Raw genomic sequence first — 16,999 nt, forward strand, 5'->3', positions numbered from 1 at the left:
GGTAGAGTGTGAGGAGTAATGAAAACACTCCCTGTAGTGAAAGTTGCAACAGTGCTGTGTCTCTTATGAGATTGCTTCACTTTGAGGAGTGTGAATGTTCTTTAATATGAGTCTGGTATTTTACAACCTCCCCCTGCCTCAAGACCGCTCTCACCCTCTTGAGCCAGGCATAAATGGGCTAGTGGTCTGTTTCTGAAAGTTACTCCCCAACCTAACTTCAAGTAGAGAATACAATCTTTGTCCTGGTTGGCACAGCATTGCTAGGGTTCAGCATTTTTAAATGCCTGGCATGTACATGAAAATGGGATTTGGGCATCGGAGTCAATCAATAACAGAACAAAAATACTAGTGCTGTATAAATTGGCTTTATAGCAGAACACATTTTTTTAAATAAAGGGTTAGTCTGAATTACTAAATAGTTTGTGTTAATTGTCTTTGAGTCTTTAATTCTGAAGTGTACAGCAGAGCACATATCCCTATGTGTACTGTACTCAAGCAGACATGTGTATTAGCATTTAGTGTGAATAGATTAGAGAGAGTGCAAGCGTATGGCCATGTGTAAGCAATGATTGTGTACGGAAATATAGTTGTGGGAACATTGTGCATGTGCTGTTTTATGAGCATAACGTATATATGGGTGCATAAAAACATAGGTAGATTAGGGATGAACTGGAAAACTGTCTCTGTAACATGGAGGTATCTGCTAACATTAGATTCAAAGCATAGTCTGAAAGCCCTTTGATAAGATACAAAAAGCCCTTCAAGTAAAATGCTCCACAGACTATAAATCCACAAAATAAGAACAAAGTGGAGTGTGGCCAGGGAGGCTAAGATGGTGGACAGCTTCTAACAACCCTCCAGACTGTCTCAGCCATCTGTGCTCACCAGCCACCCACTGCAGCTATCCTGTGATGTACCTGCCCTCCTGTAGCTCAATGGGTGCCTGCTGAGCACGCGGCCTGTCCCTGGCATGACTTTTGTTCTGATCATGGTTGCGGATGCAGAAAGGAGGAGCGGCTGGAGATGTGGTTGGTGCCGGTGCAGCCTGGAGCCGCCTACGGATCAGATTCTCGAGCCCTCCCTAATAATTGGGGCCGATTGGGTGACCTATTTGCCGTGGCCGCCAGATATGTGGGATCCTGCTGGACCAGGCTGGGTGGACTCCTGCACCGGATTGGGCCTGGCTGTGACGGCGCCCCCACATTCTTGCAGGGTGAAAACCCTTTTGAGGCCTGCCACTTCGGCACCTGCCCTGCAGCTCCACCCAGTGTCACAGGCTCTCTGTGGCTCTTTTGGAACCCTGAGGGGCCTATTGGCCAGGGAGCCTGTATTGGGCTGCCTCTCTTTCCCATCTTGCTTGCACCACACCTCTCATCAGACTCTACCCGGACCCTGCAGTGTGGGGGGCCTGGCTCCTCATGCTGCCCCACCCTAATTGAAGGCAAGCAGACCGAGTGGCCCCCCGACAAACAAGTGGCTGCCCTGCCTCTGGTGGTGTAGGCAGAGGACGACTCCTGAGTCCTTGCCGGGCCTGTGAAGCTGTGTGGTGACACGCTGTGGTTGAGGCGACTGGTGTCGCTGTCATTCTTTGTCTTTTCTGCCACTGGGACTGTGAACTAGCCCGACCCACCGGCCTTTCTCCTTCTTGGAAAGTAAATTTTCTCCTGGCAAGGGGCCAAACAAATGGAGTTGGGCTGTCGCTGCCCCCCCCCCCCCCATTTCAAATTGTACATCTCCTGGGCAATCCGACAGTGCGTCCACCTGGCAGTCTCACAAGCACCATGGTCAAGGACAAGGGCATGACTCTGCATACGCAGTTGCTTATTGACAAATTCGCAACTCTGGTGGCAGCTCACCCTCTAACTCTGTGGGAGAGTGCCACCTGGCAACTACTGTTCTGTTGACCATCCTTCAGGCCATCCAGACCTCCTGGGAAGCGATGGAGGTGAAAGTCGGAGAGGTGGGGATGGATGAGGGGCTCTTGCGCCAAGACCTTCGAAACATCGCTGGTATAGTGTCAGAGGCCGAGGTATGCATCACCCCCTTAGAGGATGGGATTGGCAATCTCAGAACATCAGTGACTAGGCTGATTACCACCTCATGGACATATGAAGCCAGAGCCAAAAGATGCCGAAAATAGATCGCAGTCGCAACAACCTCCGCTTTATGGGATTTCTTGAGAGGGCCAAAGCCTGTGGCCTGGAGCTCTTTCTAGACGCCTGGCTCAAATCCTGAATCACGGATTGCACATTCTCTCCTTGGTTCGTGATAGAGATGTCTCACAGTTCCCTGGCCCAGCATCTGCCTTCTGGAGCCCTCCTCCCAGACCCATGATTGCATGGATCCTTAATCATTGAAACAGAGATGTGATCTTTCAGGAGGCGCACAAGAAAGGGGCTCTTCATTTTGACTCGAGTCGAATCATGATTATTTTTCCTGACTATACTAAATTGGATTGTCTCAGCACAAATCTGTCAACACAGTTAAGGCCTAATTGAGGGACCTTGCCCTGCCCTACATACAGATTTATCTGGTTTGCAACTCTCACACTCATTTCTTTGAGCCCAGAGGAGGAGTGGGAGTGGGCTGCTGAGTGTCGCAAGCTCCGCCAACATGATCTACTGCCATATCGTCTGGAGGACCAGGAACCTCTGCTGCTTCGACGGTCTGGACTGCCGGCAACTAGGAGGGTCCTGAGGTCTCCAGGGGGTCGCATACATCACAGAAAATCACTTGACTTCGGGGACTGAAGGAGGGTTTTGGCCCAGTACAAGATGGCCCCAGGCCCTGGAGTGGGGCAACCCCGGGTGACGTATGTGAGATGGCCCCTGCTGGGGACTGAGGGGTGGATCTCCCCCCTCTGGTTGTCTCTTTCTTTTTCTGTTGTTGAAGGGTGACAGAGTTTCTGCCAAAAGTTGATCTGGGGCCTCTCTAAACCTAGTATTTATTTATACTTTGTAAGAAGAGACCCAACTCTAATGCCTGTGACTGTGATGCACGTTCTGTTTCTGGGGTTATGTTAGGATGACAGGTGCTTCTGGGGTGGAAGTGTGGGGTGGGGGAATGCGAAGTTCTAATTGTTTTCTTATGTGTTTTTGTTTTGTTGCACACACTGTGCGCTGCTCACACTCTCTGCTTCTTCCCCCATTCACTTTGTGGCTTCCCCATTGTGACCCTTGGCTTGGGCCCCTGTGCCACTGTTATGGCTAGCTTCCAGGTTGACATGGAATATCAATGGTCTGCTGGCTCGGATAAAGCATGCTGCTGTCCTTCTTCACGCTAAGAGAACTGGTCCGGTAGTCTTGCTTATCCAGTATTAGGGGTGTCTTTCATAGATTCACATGCCTGAATCATTCCCCGTCGTTGGGACGGGAGCCTCCGGTACATAAAAAAGTAATGTCCTATGGACATACATAGAGAAAAGTAGGCCCAAGGGCTTCTCCTTAGTGGCCTATCCTTGTCCTTAAGTAAAAAGGACTAAACTCTCCGAGCCAGCCAATCAGCTATCACCTCCCTCTAGAACCTTCCTGGCAGGAGCCTCAGTCCCTCAGATTTTCTACCGCACGTTGAGCTAGGGGGTCTCCAGCCTGAGTTCTCCTCAGGATTCCTTTCAAACCAACCTGTTCACTTTTTAGGGTGACTTTCTCCTTCAAGGACTTGAACTATCATTGCAGTGAGTACTTTATTGCTTCTAAACCTCTGACATGTCTAAATCCCAGAGGAAAGCCCTTTTCAGGGCATGCTCTTCATGTGGGAAGAAGAGGCTGCATGTGGACGACAAGCATGACCTCTGCCTGTATTGCCTTTACCCTGACCACGTGCCTAAGGACTGTAAAATATGTAGGTCTTTCCCTCACAAGACCTTGAGGGACAGGGAAGGTCGTCTGCTCATCTGGCTGGACAGGCTTAAGGACAGGGAGAGTGTGGTATCCTCAGAGGGTAGCTTTTCAAAGACCTCTGAAGTCTCCCTAAAGAGGCCGAGAGTAACGTCTCCTGGCCCCTCAGACACTCCTCCTACGAAGGCACTCAAGAAGTCTTCAGAGGCAAGATCTTCAAAATCCTCAGACTTTTAAGAAGTCTACCCAGTCCGCCAGCAAAATTGCGACAGCCTCCTCAGCGCAAAAAAGAGTTGGGGCACCAGGTCATGTCTCCACAGCGACGACAACTGTGTCAACGACGACAGCGTCGTCAGTCTTCTCGTCGACGGCGACCACTCCTTCATCGTCGTCAGCAGGTACACCTATTTCATCGATTATTCTGCTAAAGCCGCCGTCGACGTCCAAATCCTCGTCGACGACGAAGACTGTCCCGTCAACGACGACTTCGTCGATGAGAAGCCCTCCGTCGACGGGAGGGTCGACGACGAAGACGTCGACGACGAAGACGTCGACGACGAAGATGTCGACGACGAAGACGTCGACGACGAAGACGTCGACGACGAAGACGTCGACGACGAAGATGTCGACGACGAAGGTGTCGACGACGAAGATGTCGACGTCGAAGGCATCGACGACGAAGGCGTTGACGACGAATGAATCGTCGACGAGCGCATCGTCGACGAAGGCATCGTCGACGAGGAAAACATTGTCGACGGAGACGCCGTCGACGAAGGCCAAGCCGTCGACGAGGGTGTCGTCGACGGAGAAATTGTTGTCACCCATAGGTATTACTGAGCCATGGAAGAAATCCAAACTCGTGGAAACGCCGTCTATGGCCCTAACACCGTCGACAACAGCACAGACAACAGCAGGGGATCCTGCACAGGGTTCTGGATCTGGCAAACTGACCAGGACACAGATTACACCAGAGACAACGTCTCCAAGTAAGGTGCAAACGCAGTTGCCTATGGAGATTCTTCAGAGTGAAGAATCTGAGGAGGAACTCCTGGACCAGGCTACTTCCCCTTCAGACCTGCACGTCAAATGCCAGAGCACGGACGAAGAACAGGAGGACATGAGCGGCCAGGAACACCCTTTTCGGGATCAGGTTCGCACGGAGGTCACCCCGATGGTATGCCTCCCCCTGTCAATTGTCAATGACCTCAAATACCTTATCCGGGACTACAAACAACGTTTCCCCAAATCACCGGCACTTGACTCAGGGGGCCCGATGCCTACTACAAATCCACCACCGACAGCCCCAAGACAAACACGGCCAACTACTCAGGCTCGCCAGGAGAAGGTGCCTCCTCAGGTGATAGAGTCTTCAGATGAGGAGCCTGAAGAAATGGAAGAGGGGGAGGTCCAGGAGGACCAGACGGATCAGGATGAGGAGGTGGAGGTGGAGTATGTGGCATCCTCCCCAGCTTCACCTCAACCGCGCCAGGCAGATTCACCGCCAGTGGATATTGGCGGTTTCCACCGGATAGTGGAAAAAGCAGCAACGCGGTTTCATATGGTGATGGAATCGACGGAGACGGAGTGCTTCTTGCATGACTTCAAGGAGCAGACGAAGAAGACAACGAAGTCGATCCCAATTATTGACTTTCTCTGGGACCAGGGAAAGAAACTCATGCTGACGCCGGCCTCTGTTCCTGCGGTTCTTCCCCGCCTGGATAAGAAGTACAAAGCTCCAACCACGGCCCCAGCTTGCCTTAATGGACACCCGAAACCGGATTCGGTCGTAACCCAGGCGGCCCAGAAGAATTCCCGCAACCCTTCCTCTCCTCTGTCAGCCCCACCAGACAAGGAGGGCAGGAAGTTGGACACGATTGGTAAAAGGTTTTCTACCACATCGGCAATGACCATCAAGGTGGCTAACTCCATAGCCCTGTTAGGGCGTTATAACCGCCAACTTTGGGAAGATATAGCCCCATATTTAGCGGAGCTGCCAAGCGCAGTTCAGGAGGAGGTTAAGGCACTACTTACTAAGGGCCAAACCTCGGCAGCCGAGATTATTGATTGTGCCATAGATGTGGCCATGACAGGCTTTCGTCAACTGACTGGAGCTGCAGTCCTGTGCCGTCAGGGATGGCTCAAGGCCACATCGTTCAGGTAGGAAGTGCAGACGAAAGTGCTCGACATGCCCTTCGACGGCCAACACCTTTTCGGGGATAAGATTGACGAGGTGCTCCAAGCTATCAAGAAAGACACTGATACGGCTAGAGCGCTTGGTACTTTACAGGCAAGGAATCAGTCCTTTCGAGGCAACAAATCCAGAGGCCAGTCCTCCTACAGGGGATCCTATCAAAATAGGTCCTCATATTCCTTCCAGAATAAACCCCAGTACCAGCAGAAACAACAGCAAGGTCGTCAGTCTTCTTATGGGAGGTCAAACTTCAGAGGTAAAAACCAAAAGAGGGGCACCGGCGGACGCCAGTGACCACTTACTCCAGCCAGTCCAGAGACTATTTCCCTCATCAAAGATTGGGGGAAAATTGACCCATTTCCTAGACAATTGGCATCTCATCACCACAGATCGCTGGGTACTTCAATTAATAAGATTCGGCCATTCCCTAGAATTCACCACCATCCCACCTACAACCCCTCCCCGCAAGCTTCCGCACAAACACCTACGACTGCTGCTCCAGGAAATATGTGCGATGTTGAAGAAAGGAGCGATCGAACGAGTTCCATCACCTCAAAAAGGGAAAGGATTCTATTCCCGCTTCTTTCTCATACGCAAGGAGAAAAAGTGGAGGCCCATTCTAGACCTCAGGGCGCTCAACTCTTTCCTGAAGAGTCAGTCTTTCAGGATGGTGACGATCCAAGAAATTCTAGGCATTCTAGAAAAAGGAGATTATATGACATCGCTAGATCTCCAGGATGCCTACTACCACATCCCGATCCTCAAGGGGCACAGAAAGTTCCTGAGATTCGAGGCGGCAGGACAGCATTACCAGTTCAAAGTCCTACCTTTTGGCCTCAAATCCGCTCCGCGGATTTTCGCCAAGTGCCTTTCACCTGTGGCAGCTTTCCTACGTCAAATGGGTCACCAAGTCTTCCCCTACCTCGACGACTGGCTGGTAAAGGCACCTTCAGCGGCAGGCGCGACCAAATCCTCCAACGCCTGCACCAATCTTTTTCAGCATCTAGGATTGACTCTCGATCACCAGAAATCCTTTATGTCCCCTACAAGAAGCATCACCTTCCTCGGGGCGACCTTGAACACGGAATGCACAAGGGCATTTCCTTCGGAGGAAAGGAAAAACAAGATAATATCTCTGGCCACGGCTGTGGCATCAAGGAAGTCCCTACGAGTTTGAACCTACAAATCACTCCTAGGAATGATGTCTTCTTGTATACTCCTCATCCCTCACTGCAGACTTCGGATGCGCCCATTGCAAGAAGCCCTCACGATCCAATGGACTCAGAGTACAGGTTCGTTCGAAGACATTGTGAGGATAACACCGCAAATCTCCAAGAGCCTAGACTGGTGGAAAGATCACAGGAATTTGTCTGTAGGTCTGCCATTCCTGCTTCCAGCAGCTCCGCTGGTGATCACCACCGATGCATCTCTGGAAGGATGGGGAGCCGTCCTACAGGACCTCCAAGTAAGCGGCAAATGGTCAGATCAGGAGCAGCATCTCCATATCAATCTTCTGGAATTGAGGGCTGTGTATCTAGCGCTGCAAGCATTTTTACCACGCATCCAGAACTCCCAAGTGCTCGTCAGAACGGACAACACCACGACGATGCACTATCTCAACAAACAGGGAGGAACGCGTTCGCTCACTCTATCACGCGAATCGCAGAAGATCTGGAACTGGCTTGTTCTCCATGGGATCACTCTCAGGGCGGACTACGTCCCGGGCAAGGACAACACCATTGCAGACGCCCTAAGCAGACAGAAAACCCTCTCCCACAAATGGGAGCTCGATGAGCATACAACGGCTCAGATATTCTCAGAATGGGGAGTCCCAAAAATCGACCTGTTTGCCACCAAGGAGAACGCCAAATGCCCAAACTACGCTAGTTGGCATCCCCAACCAAGATCACTCGGAAATGCCTTTTCCATAGGCTGGTTCAGCGTATTTGCGTACGCTTTTCCGCCGTTTCCAATGATTGCCAGGGTCCTCAGGAAGATGAAGGCGGAGCCCTGTAGACTGATCCTAATTGCCCCGTTCTGGCCGAGGCAGCACTGGTTCTCGGATCTTCATCGCCTCTCCATCACGACACCGATGCGTCTGAAACAGCACCCGAACCTGCTGACAATGTCCAACGGGCAGGTGCAATACCCGAACCTGCAATCGCTCAAGTTATCGGCCTGGCCCCTGAGCACAGAGAGTTCTCTCATTTAAACATCCCGCAGGACTGCAGGGACGTACTGGCTAAAGCGAGGGCGGACAGTACCAACAAAACCTACTCTCTCAAATGGAAACGGTTCTGTGTATGGTGTCTAGAGAAAGGTCTAAGACCACTCCATATCACACCCGAACAGATATTGCCATATCTACTTCACTTGGCACAGTCAGGATTGGCGCATGCATCCATAAAGGTGCATTTGGCGGCCATTTCACGTTTCACCAGGTCTTACAAGGGACCATCTCTCTGGTCCAGTAGGCTTATCAAACAGTTCCTAAAGGGATTATATAGGTCCTTCCCAAGACCTAGACGGGTCCCACCGACATGGCACCTCAATTTGGTCCTTAACCAGCTCATGAAACACCCTTTTGAGCCCATTCATCGAGCTTCCATCAAATACATCTCATGGAAAACGGCTCTGCTGCTCGCTCTAACATCTGCTAGGAGAGTCAGCGAGTTGCAGGCTCTCTCCATTCAGGAGCCCTTCATGCAGTTCAAACAGGACAGGGTGGTGCTGAGGACCAATCCCAAGTTCATTCCGAAGATACCTTCTGACTTTCACCTCAATGAACCGGTGGTTCTACGTTGCTTCTTTGCAAACCCTACCACGGCAGCAGAGAGGACGCTCCACTCTCTGGACCTCAAAAGGTGTCTAAAGTTTTACATAGACAAAACAAAGAGCTTCAGAAAGTCATCACAGCTATTTGTGGCCTACAGTAGGCCAAGGATGGGTTTGCCTCTAACCAAACAGAGCATCTCACGGTGGATCTCCTCAGCAATAGCATTCTGCCATGACGGGGCCGGACGGCCTTTGAGAGCCAGGGTGGAAGCGCATTCCACCAGAGCGATGTCCACATCAGCAGCGCTGTTCGCGGGAGTGCCAATTCTGGACATATGTAGAGCGGCGACCTGGAAGTCACCGCATACCTTCTCCAGACACTACTGCCTGGATGCTGATCTTCTGAAGGATGCGGCAGTGGGCCAGGCGGTGCTTCGCCATCTATTCCAGTGAGGTGAGCCTTCCAACATCCCGCCATCCTGGTATGCACATCTCTTCTTGATATAATGTATTGATGTATGCCAATGTTTCAAGTTTGTATGATAATATGTGTATTATCTAAAATGACTATATGGCATGATTACATAGGAAATGTGCATGATGTATTGCTCACTACTCTGATTCAGGCATGTGAATCTATGATGACACCCCTAATACTGGATAAGAAACGCGTTACTTACCTGTAACAGCAGTTATCCAGTATTGGTGTCTTTCATAGATTCACATGCAACCCTCCCGCCTCCCCTGGAAGGACTCACGTCTCTCTCTAACCTTATTACGCCTACCTAGCTTGGTGCGTACGAAAATCTGAGGGACTGAGGCTCCTGCCAGGAAGGTTCTAGAGGGAGGTGATAGCTGATTGGCTGGCTCGGAGAGTTTAGTCCTTTTTACATAAGGACAAGGATAGGCCACTAAGGAGAAGCCCTTGGGCCTACTTTTCTCTATGTATGTCTATAGGACATTACTTTTTTATGTACCGGAGGCTCCCGTCCCGACGACGGGGAATGATTCAGGCATGTGAATCTATGAAAGACACCAATACTGGATAACTGCTGTTACAGGTAAGTAACGCGTTTCTTCTGGAGACTCATCTTCTGGGCACCAACGGTTCCTACTCGTGCAAGTTTTGTTATGAAAGAGCCTACCATACGGGATACACCAGGGGCTCTGGGGTGTAGCTATACTTCCGCACTAATCATTGCCTCTGGTGGTATTTGGGACAGCCCCAGATCCATATGGCCTCTGTGTGGAAGTTTTGAGCACGCTGTATGGCCAGCCTGTCAATCTTCTCAGTCTATACATACTGGGGACTTTAACTCAATGCACCATCCTGAACTCGATATCGCAGGTCCTCTGGAAGGTCACTGGCAATTGCGATGCCTGGCATACTTGGAATGATTCGGGAGGATGTTCTATCGCAGCAGCAGGGAAGAATCCTGCACCCAGGATTCTGCAATTGTTTCATGCTGGGAGATTGAGTGGTGACAGTTGACTGAATTTGACTTCCCTCCTGAAGCCCTAGATGTCAATTTGGCACCAAGGCGGCCCACCGTGAAATCAGAATATGCCTGCCATTAGGACAATTTTTTTTGTTTGATCGGACATCGGGAATATTGTGCCTCCTGCAACCAGACCATCTAAAGTATTGCTTTTTGTGTTTTCCCTAGCCCAGCAAAGACTTTGTTTAATGTCGATTCAGAGTTGGAGGCTGAGAGTTTCCATGATCGGGGTGGTGTTGTCTGCGGTGGTAGTGCAGTGGATGGTTTACTTGTGAATGATGGTGATTCCACCTCCAAGTTTGTTGATGTGGTCTTGGTGTTCTCTATCTTGTGGCCGTCAGGCATAGCTGAGGCGATGTCGGGCATGAATGGGGTCTCATTAGAAAGATGACATCTGGGGTGAGGAATCTCAGTAGCGTGCTTGCAGAGAGATCATTCATTGAGCAGGAGGCAGTAGAGATGGTCTGGGGTGGTCGTCGTTGCCGTGAGTGCTGGTGCTCCGGTGTTGCAGGAGATGAGGCAGTGCTGCCAAGTGACAGGTAATAGGGTAGAGGTGCGACAGCAGTTGTTGTTGTGGAGTCCTAGGTCAGGTCTTGGAATTTGATTGACTGAGTAGCTCCAGGTGGTGGGAGAGCCAGGGTTCCTGGTGCTGGGTGTGGTCCAGGCACAGACTGGCACACACAGGCTTGCCTTTGGTGCACCTTCGCTGCACCAGCGGCCACGCTGCGGTCTCCATAAGTAGGTCCTGTGAGAAGGGCGGGGCAGGCCAGAGGCAGGAATCGTAAGGGAAGGAGTGGGCAAAAACTGCGGGAATAGCGAACGGGCAGCTGAGGAGCAGCAGAAAAAAATACAGAAACCGCAATGATAGCAAAACTGATTCAGTAACAGAAAATAACAAAATGATTACAAAAGTATAACAAACTTAAACAGCATAGATAGTGTAAAATAGGTTTGAGGGGCTAAACAAGAGCAGTACAAGTGATTTAATAGCAACAAAAGCAACAGGGAATACAAAAGTGATAATGGCTATGCAGGGGAGACACCAATGTTAACAATAAGCAGAATTACAGAAAGAACAAAATGATGGCTGCAGAACGGATGAGAGTGTAGCAGCGAGGGGGGGCAGGCATGAGGACCATATGTCTGTTTTTATGCTCCATGTCTTCCGACAGGTGAAAACCTCAAGCTCCCATTTAAATGCGAGTAAGAAATGAAAACTACTTTGATGGAAAAAAGGACTCTGCAGGTGCTGTGGAAGCAGGGTGCCTTGCAGCACTTTGAGCTGCAGGGTAGAGAGAGGTGATGTTAGTAAGTTGGTGGCACCTTAAGGCTGTAGAGAATGCAGACAGGAAAGGGAGTAGTGCCCAGCATGGATGCTGCTGCTGCAGAAAAAGAGCATGGCATCTCTTAGCCGTTACTTCTGTTTTTGTATTATATTTTATTATGAGATGGTGTGATACATATAGGGAAGGGAGCCAGTGGGAAAATGCCAGAGGGTGGGGTTGGGGGCGAGGGGAGGTGCAGATGAGTAACCAGCTGGTGTATTATGCAACATACTGCCTAAGCCTTACCAATGGCAATGATATAGCAATAAAATCTGAGATGGACCAGTGGGCTGATACAAATTGTGATGGATTTCCCAGCCAGCCAATGCTTAACGGATGCATTGTAGCGAGAACTAAAAACAGATGCATCACTTTCTTAAGGAACTTGTGTCTACCAAATACTTGTAGCATCTGTTTAAAAGGGCCAACAACCATTCATATTTTAGCATTCTTAAATAGCTTTTTGATTTATTTGTGTGGCACACACCACAAAATAAAGCACATCTAGGCACTTATTGGCTCTTAAATAATACTAAATACTAATTGTAGTATGTATTACTGATAGGCCTACAAGTACACAAGCTTCGGAGCTAAAGGGAAAAGTTTTGACTGCTTTTCTAAAATCCAACTCAGTAGGCTTAAACTTCATATCTTCTGTCTGAGAGTTCTATACCTGTGGGCTGGAAACAGCAAACCTGCAGTCCCCTTTCTAACAGAGTGTCGGTATTCGAGTTTCCAGAAGCATCTGGTCACCAGACATCAGAACTTGTGCTGGTTGTTATCATGATAGTTTTTGCTCTAGATAGAGTGGCTCAAATACCCTTTAGGCATTTAAACAGCACACATGCAAGTTAGCCAAAGAAGAGAGAGAGTGCGGAACCGTCCATGCACTGCCTAACGTGCCCATTGTTAAAACTATCTTAAATGCCATGTCCTGGACTGATTATGTTCATTCAGCCTGTCCTTTTGGGTAGCCTTCCTAGTATGGAATTGGTGTGGCCCAATTTTGAATTTATAAGTAATCATACAGTTGCTTAGTGATGCTTAACATCCAGATAAGTTTGGTGTTGGTTGGAGTTGCCGCAAGCAGAGTAAAGCTTATCGTACCCACTCCTTCTGTGTACCTCAAAACTGAGGTTTGCATCCTCACCACGCCTAGCTGATTTAGAAAAGATGGGGAGGGGTGACAAAATATTTCAGGGGGTTGAAGAATGTTGCTTGTTGCTTGAATCTTATTAATCAAGCCCATATCTGGGCTATATCCACATTTAGTGTCAAACCCACTACATTTTAATCGGTGTAAAATGTCCCCCAAACAACTTTATTGTTTTTTAAGGTAAAGCAGCTCTAATGAAAAATAAAATAGTATAACAAAGATAAGTAGGAAGGAATAAAGGAAGGGGTAAGAAAGAGAAAGAAAAGAGGGATATGGAAAAGACCATTAATGTGTAATAACCTTGTTCATTATAATAGAGATTAAAAATCATAATATAGCAATGAAAAGACAACCATCAATATTGATATTGCATTAGCAGAGAAAAACAGTCTCTTATGGCGGTTTAAAATTTGCAGAGGAAGAACAATTAGTATTACTATGAACAACAGTATCTAAAAATGAAGTTACCTGCAACCATTATGATTCTCTATTGACAGAAGGATGGTATAATTAAGAAACGCAGTATCTAACCTATGATAATGACAAACATTATTCCACCAAGCTCTATAAGAAATATTAGATGAACATTTCCAATTAAGTGTAACCTGTTGAAAAGCTAAAGCCAACATTGGATCTAACAGCCTCAAATTATCATAAGATGAATTAAAGTCCTTGGAGAGAGTGCCTAAGAAAAGAATCAGGGGAGAGAATGGGGTCTGAAAATTTAAAATTGGAGTAAGTTGGAACAAAAATCCTCTTCCAAAACGTAGTGGTGGGAGGACAATGAAATAATAAATGCATAACATCTCCATTAGGATGCTCACAGGACCAACATCTCGTAGTTGAAGTGGTAGAGAACTTAGCCATATTGGAAGGGGTAAGATAAAGCTTATGATTTTAAAAGAATATTGATTGTAATGTAGATGTTGTTGTAGAGATTTTGTGAAGTCTACTCCATACTTTATTCCACAAAAGAGTAGTCCAGGTACAGCCCAAGTCAATTCCCCACTGAAGTTCCACTATAGTTTTAGATCTTGTGAGAGTTGAAGAACGTATATGTTTATAGATAAGAGAAGCCATGGGAAGTGAAGGTATTGAAGATGAGAGAGATGGTGAGGAATAAAAAACACCCAGAAGACTATTAACCAAGAGAAGATATTTAGGTAAAAAAGAGCTAGGACCATGAAACAATTGCTGAAGTTGTGAAAAAGAGATTGGAGCCTCAGTAGAGAATACATCCTTGACCCTTTTGTCTCCAGGATTTCCAAAATAAGGATCTATTGTTAATAGTGATAAGATTGTTGATCAAAAGAGGAGAGTCTAGGAAAGAGTTACGAGTATCTATTTGGGACTGATAATAAGGATGTTCGTTTGTTTGAAAAGTGGAGAGGACGTAATAGAAGTTTTAGAAAAAAAAGATAAAACGTCCCTAGGAGAAAAAGGGAGAAGAAAATAATATTCAATATCTAGCCATAATGGAGTAAAGGGAGATCGTGATTAAAAGAAGTCCACCTAGATGCTTATCTTAAACCGAAGGCTTTATGGTATTGTCAGAAATCGGGAAACTGAACACCACCCTCCTGTTTAGATTTCCGAAGATAAGTAAGGGAGAGTCTAGCCTTTTTATCACTCCAAAGGAATTTAGGTAATCTGGAATCTAAATTTTTAAAGAAAATAACAGGGATATACAGTGGAATCATAGCTAAAATATATGGGATAATGGGCGAAATCATCATTTTGTTGGAGTCAAGTTGACCCCACCAAGAAAGAAACAAGAGGATTCCAGGACGAAAGAAGTTTGTCAACCCTATGTAAACAATCTGTTGTATTTACCTGAATACTGAGTCCTTAATGGAAGAAGTAAACCAAATACCTAAATATTTAATTTTGGAAGAATTCCAATACAAACCAGTAGGTATAAACAATTGTTTAAAACAGAATTTAGTAAGTGGAAGGATTTCAGTTTAATATGAATTTATCCTATAGTCTAAGACCGAAGTAAAAATAGCTATTTCATGTAGCAGAGCTGGGACAAAAGGGTCAGGATTAGAGAGAAAAAGGAGTATATAATCTGTGTAAACAGAAAGCTTTAATTGATTATCTCCATTTTTTTTTGTCAAACCATTTTTATTGCAGGACCAAGTACAACGTACAGTAACCAGGATGCATGTCAGTGATGCAGGTTTCCCGTCCTCCCCTTAACCGTTAGTCCGTGCAGCATACACAGCCTTACTGCCCACATCCCGGAGGCCGGGCGGCGTCACATAGACATATGGCACATTGATACAATACTGTCAGGAGCAAACTTCCGGTGGGGAGCCCCGCTGCCCGCTTTTGATCTCTCTCCCTCTGCTCCCCCAGATACGCACAATACTTACAAACTACTTCCAGAGAACCTGAAACGTATAAACTCCCCCTCCACCCACCCCTCCCTAGTGCCCTCCCCATTGCGCCTAGTCAGGAACAGATAGCATGTGTGGTGGGTAGCAGGAAAAATGCAGTAATGCCTAATCGTGTGCGTTTGGCAGGGGGGCCAGTGGCACAACTTCGTCTGCTGCGTCCTCAGGGTTCTCACCTTCCTCCCCACTGGCTAGGCTATCCCGCAGGGCCTGTACCATCACCTCCCAGTCCATCGCCGCCGCCTGAGCCCGGTCATCCGGTTTTCGGTGAGCTAGTTGTTATCTGAGTGTGCTCTCGCTAGCCGCCCATTTGAGGAATTCATTCAGCCATCTCTGGTGTGTAGGCCCCTCCTTCGACTTCCACCCCCTCGTCACCTCTCTCTTTGCTAGGAGAAGGCCCATGTCTATGAACTTGCTGGACATTTTATTCTTGGGCGTATGCGGGAACCAGTGGAGTATACAAACGGCCGCGTCGTATTGTAGGTCTCTATCTGCCACGTCATTCAACGTGTCGCCGATCCCCTCCCAGTACTCCTGCAGTTTCGGCAGGCCCTCAGCATGTGGACCAGGTCCGCTCCCACTCTGTTACATCTAGGGCACGCAGCCTCCGCAGCTCCAAAATATTTCCTAATTTTGTCTGGGGTAAGGTATGCCCTGTGGAGCACATAAAAATGTATCAATTGGAATCGTGCATTCCTCGTGCTTTTTCTGGCTCTGCACACCAGCTGCGCCCAAGTGGTGTCAGGGCTGTCCACCTGCAGGTCCAGCTCCCACTTGTTTTTTAACGCGGTCAGGGGCTGGAGGGTCTCCCTCACCATCCGCTAGTAAAGGCACGTCACTGCCTTGAAGGTGCCAGCCGACATCATCGTGTATTGGCACACCTGCGTCGTTGCGGGCTCAACTAGGCCCTCGCCCCAGTGCGCCTGTATGGCTCTCACCACCGCCGCATGCAAGAGGTAGTCCCCTCTCGGGAGGTCGTAGCGATCCTGCAGAGTCTGGAACGGGGACAGCACGCCGTCGTCGTACAGGTCCCCCAACCCCTGCAGACCCGCCTCCTCCCACAACTGCAGCCTCGACCAATCACCCCCATGAGGGAGTGCCGTCACCATACCCAGTGGGATTTCGGGCGCATATGGGTGTCTGACTCCTGCTCTCCTCTGCGAACTGTTCCAGCATAGGCGGAACGTACGCTCCTCTTGGGTCAGATCCCCAGGTGCCAGCCTCTGCTGGAGGGCGATGTAAGCTAATACATGGCGAGGAGTGCCACCGTCCCTCTCACTCTCCGGACCACGGTATACTCTCGCTATTTCCTGCGTAAAGGACTGCAGCTGTGCAGCTAAGTAATAGAGCTCGAAGTTTGGGACCGCTAGACCCCCTTCGTCTTTTGGACGGGTCAGCGTCGTGAGCGCTATTCTGCGTCTGCCCGATCCCCACAAGAAGGATGTTATTAAAGACTTGAGGGGCTTAAAGATCGCTCCAGGCACCCACACTGGGAGTGTCCTGAAGAGATATAGTAAGCGGGGCAAGGCGATCATCTTCAGTAGGGATATGCGGCCCGCTACCGACAGTGGCAGGGTAGCCCAGAAAGACATGCACCCTTGTAGGGCACGGATGCAACGCCCTATGTTGCCCTCCAGCAAGGCCGGGGCATCATGATATATGTGCACCCCCAGGTAGTCGAGACAGTGAGGCTCCCATCTAATCGATTGGCAGGCGGGGGGCTGCACCTCCTCTTGTCGCAGGGGGAACAGGCAGGTCTTGTTCCAGTTAACCCGGAGACCAGACACCCCGCCAAATCGTGCCAGGAGCCCCTCCGCA

The sequence above is a fragment of the Triturus cristatus genome, chromosome 12 (assembly GCF_964204655.1).
Source record: "Triturus cristatus chromosome 12, aTriCri1.1, whole genome shotgun sequence".
Taxonomy (NCBI): Eukaryota; Metazoa; Chordata; class Amphibia; order Caudata; family Salamandridae; genus Triturus; species Triturus cristatus.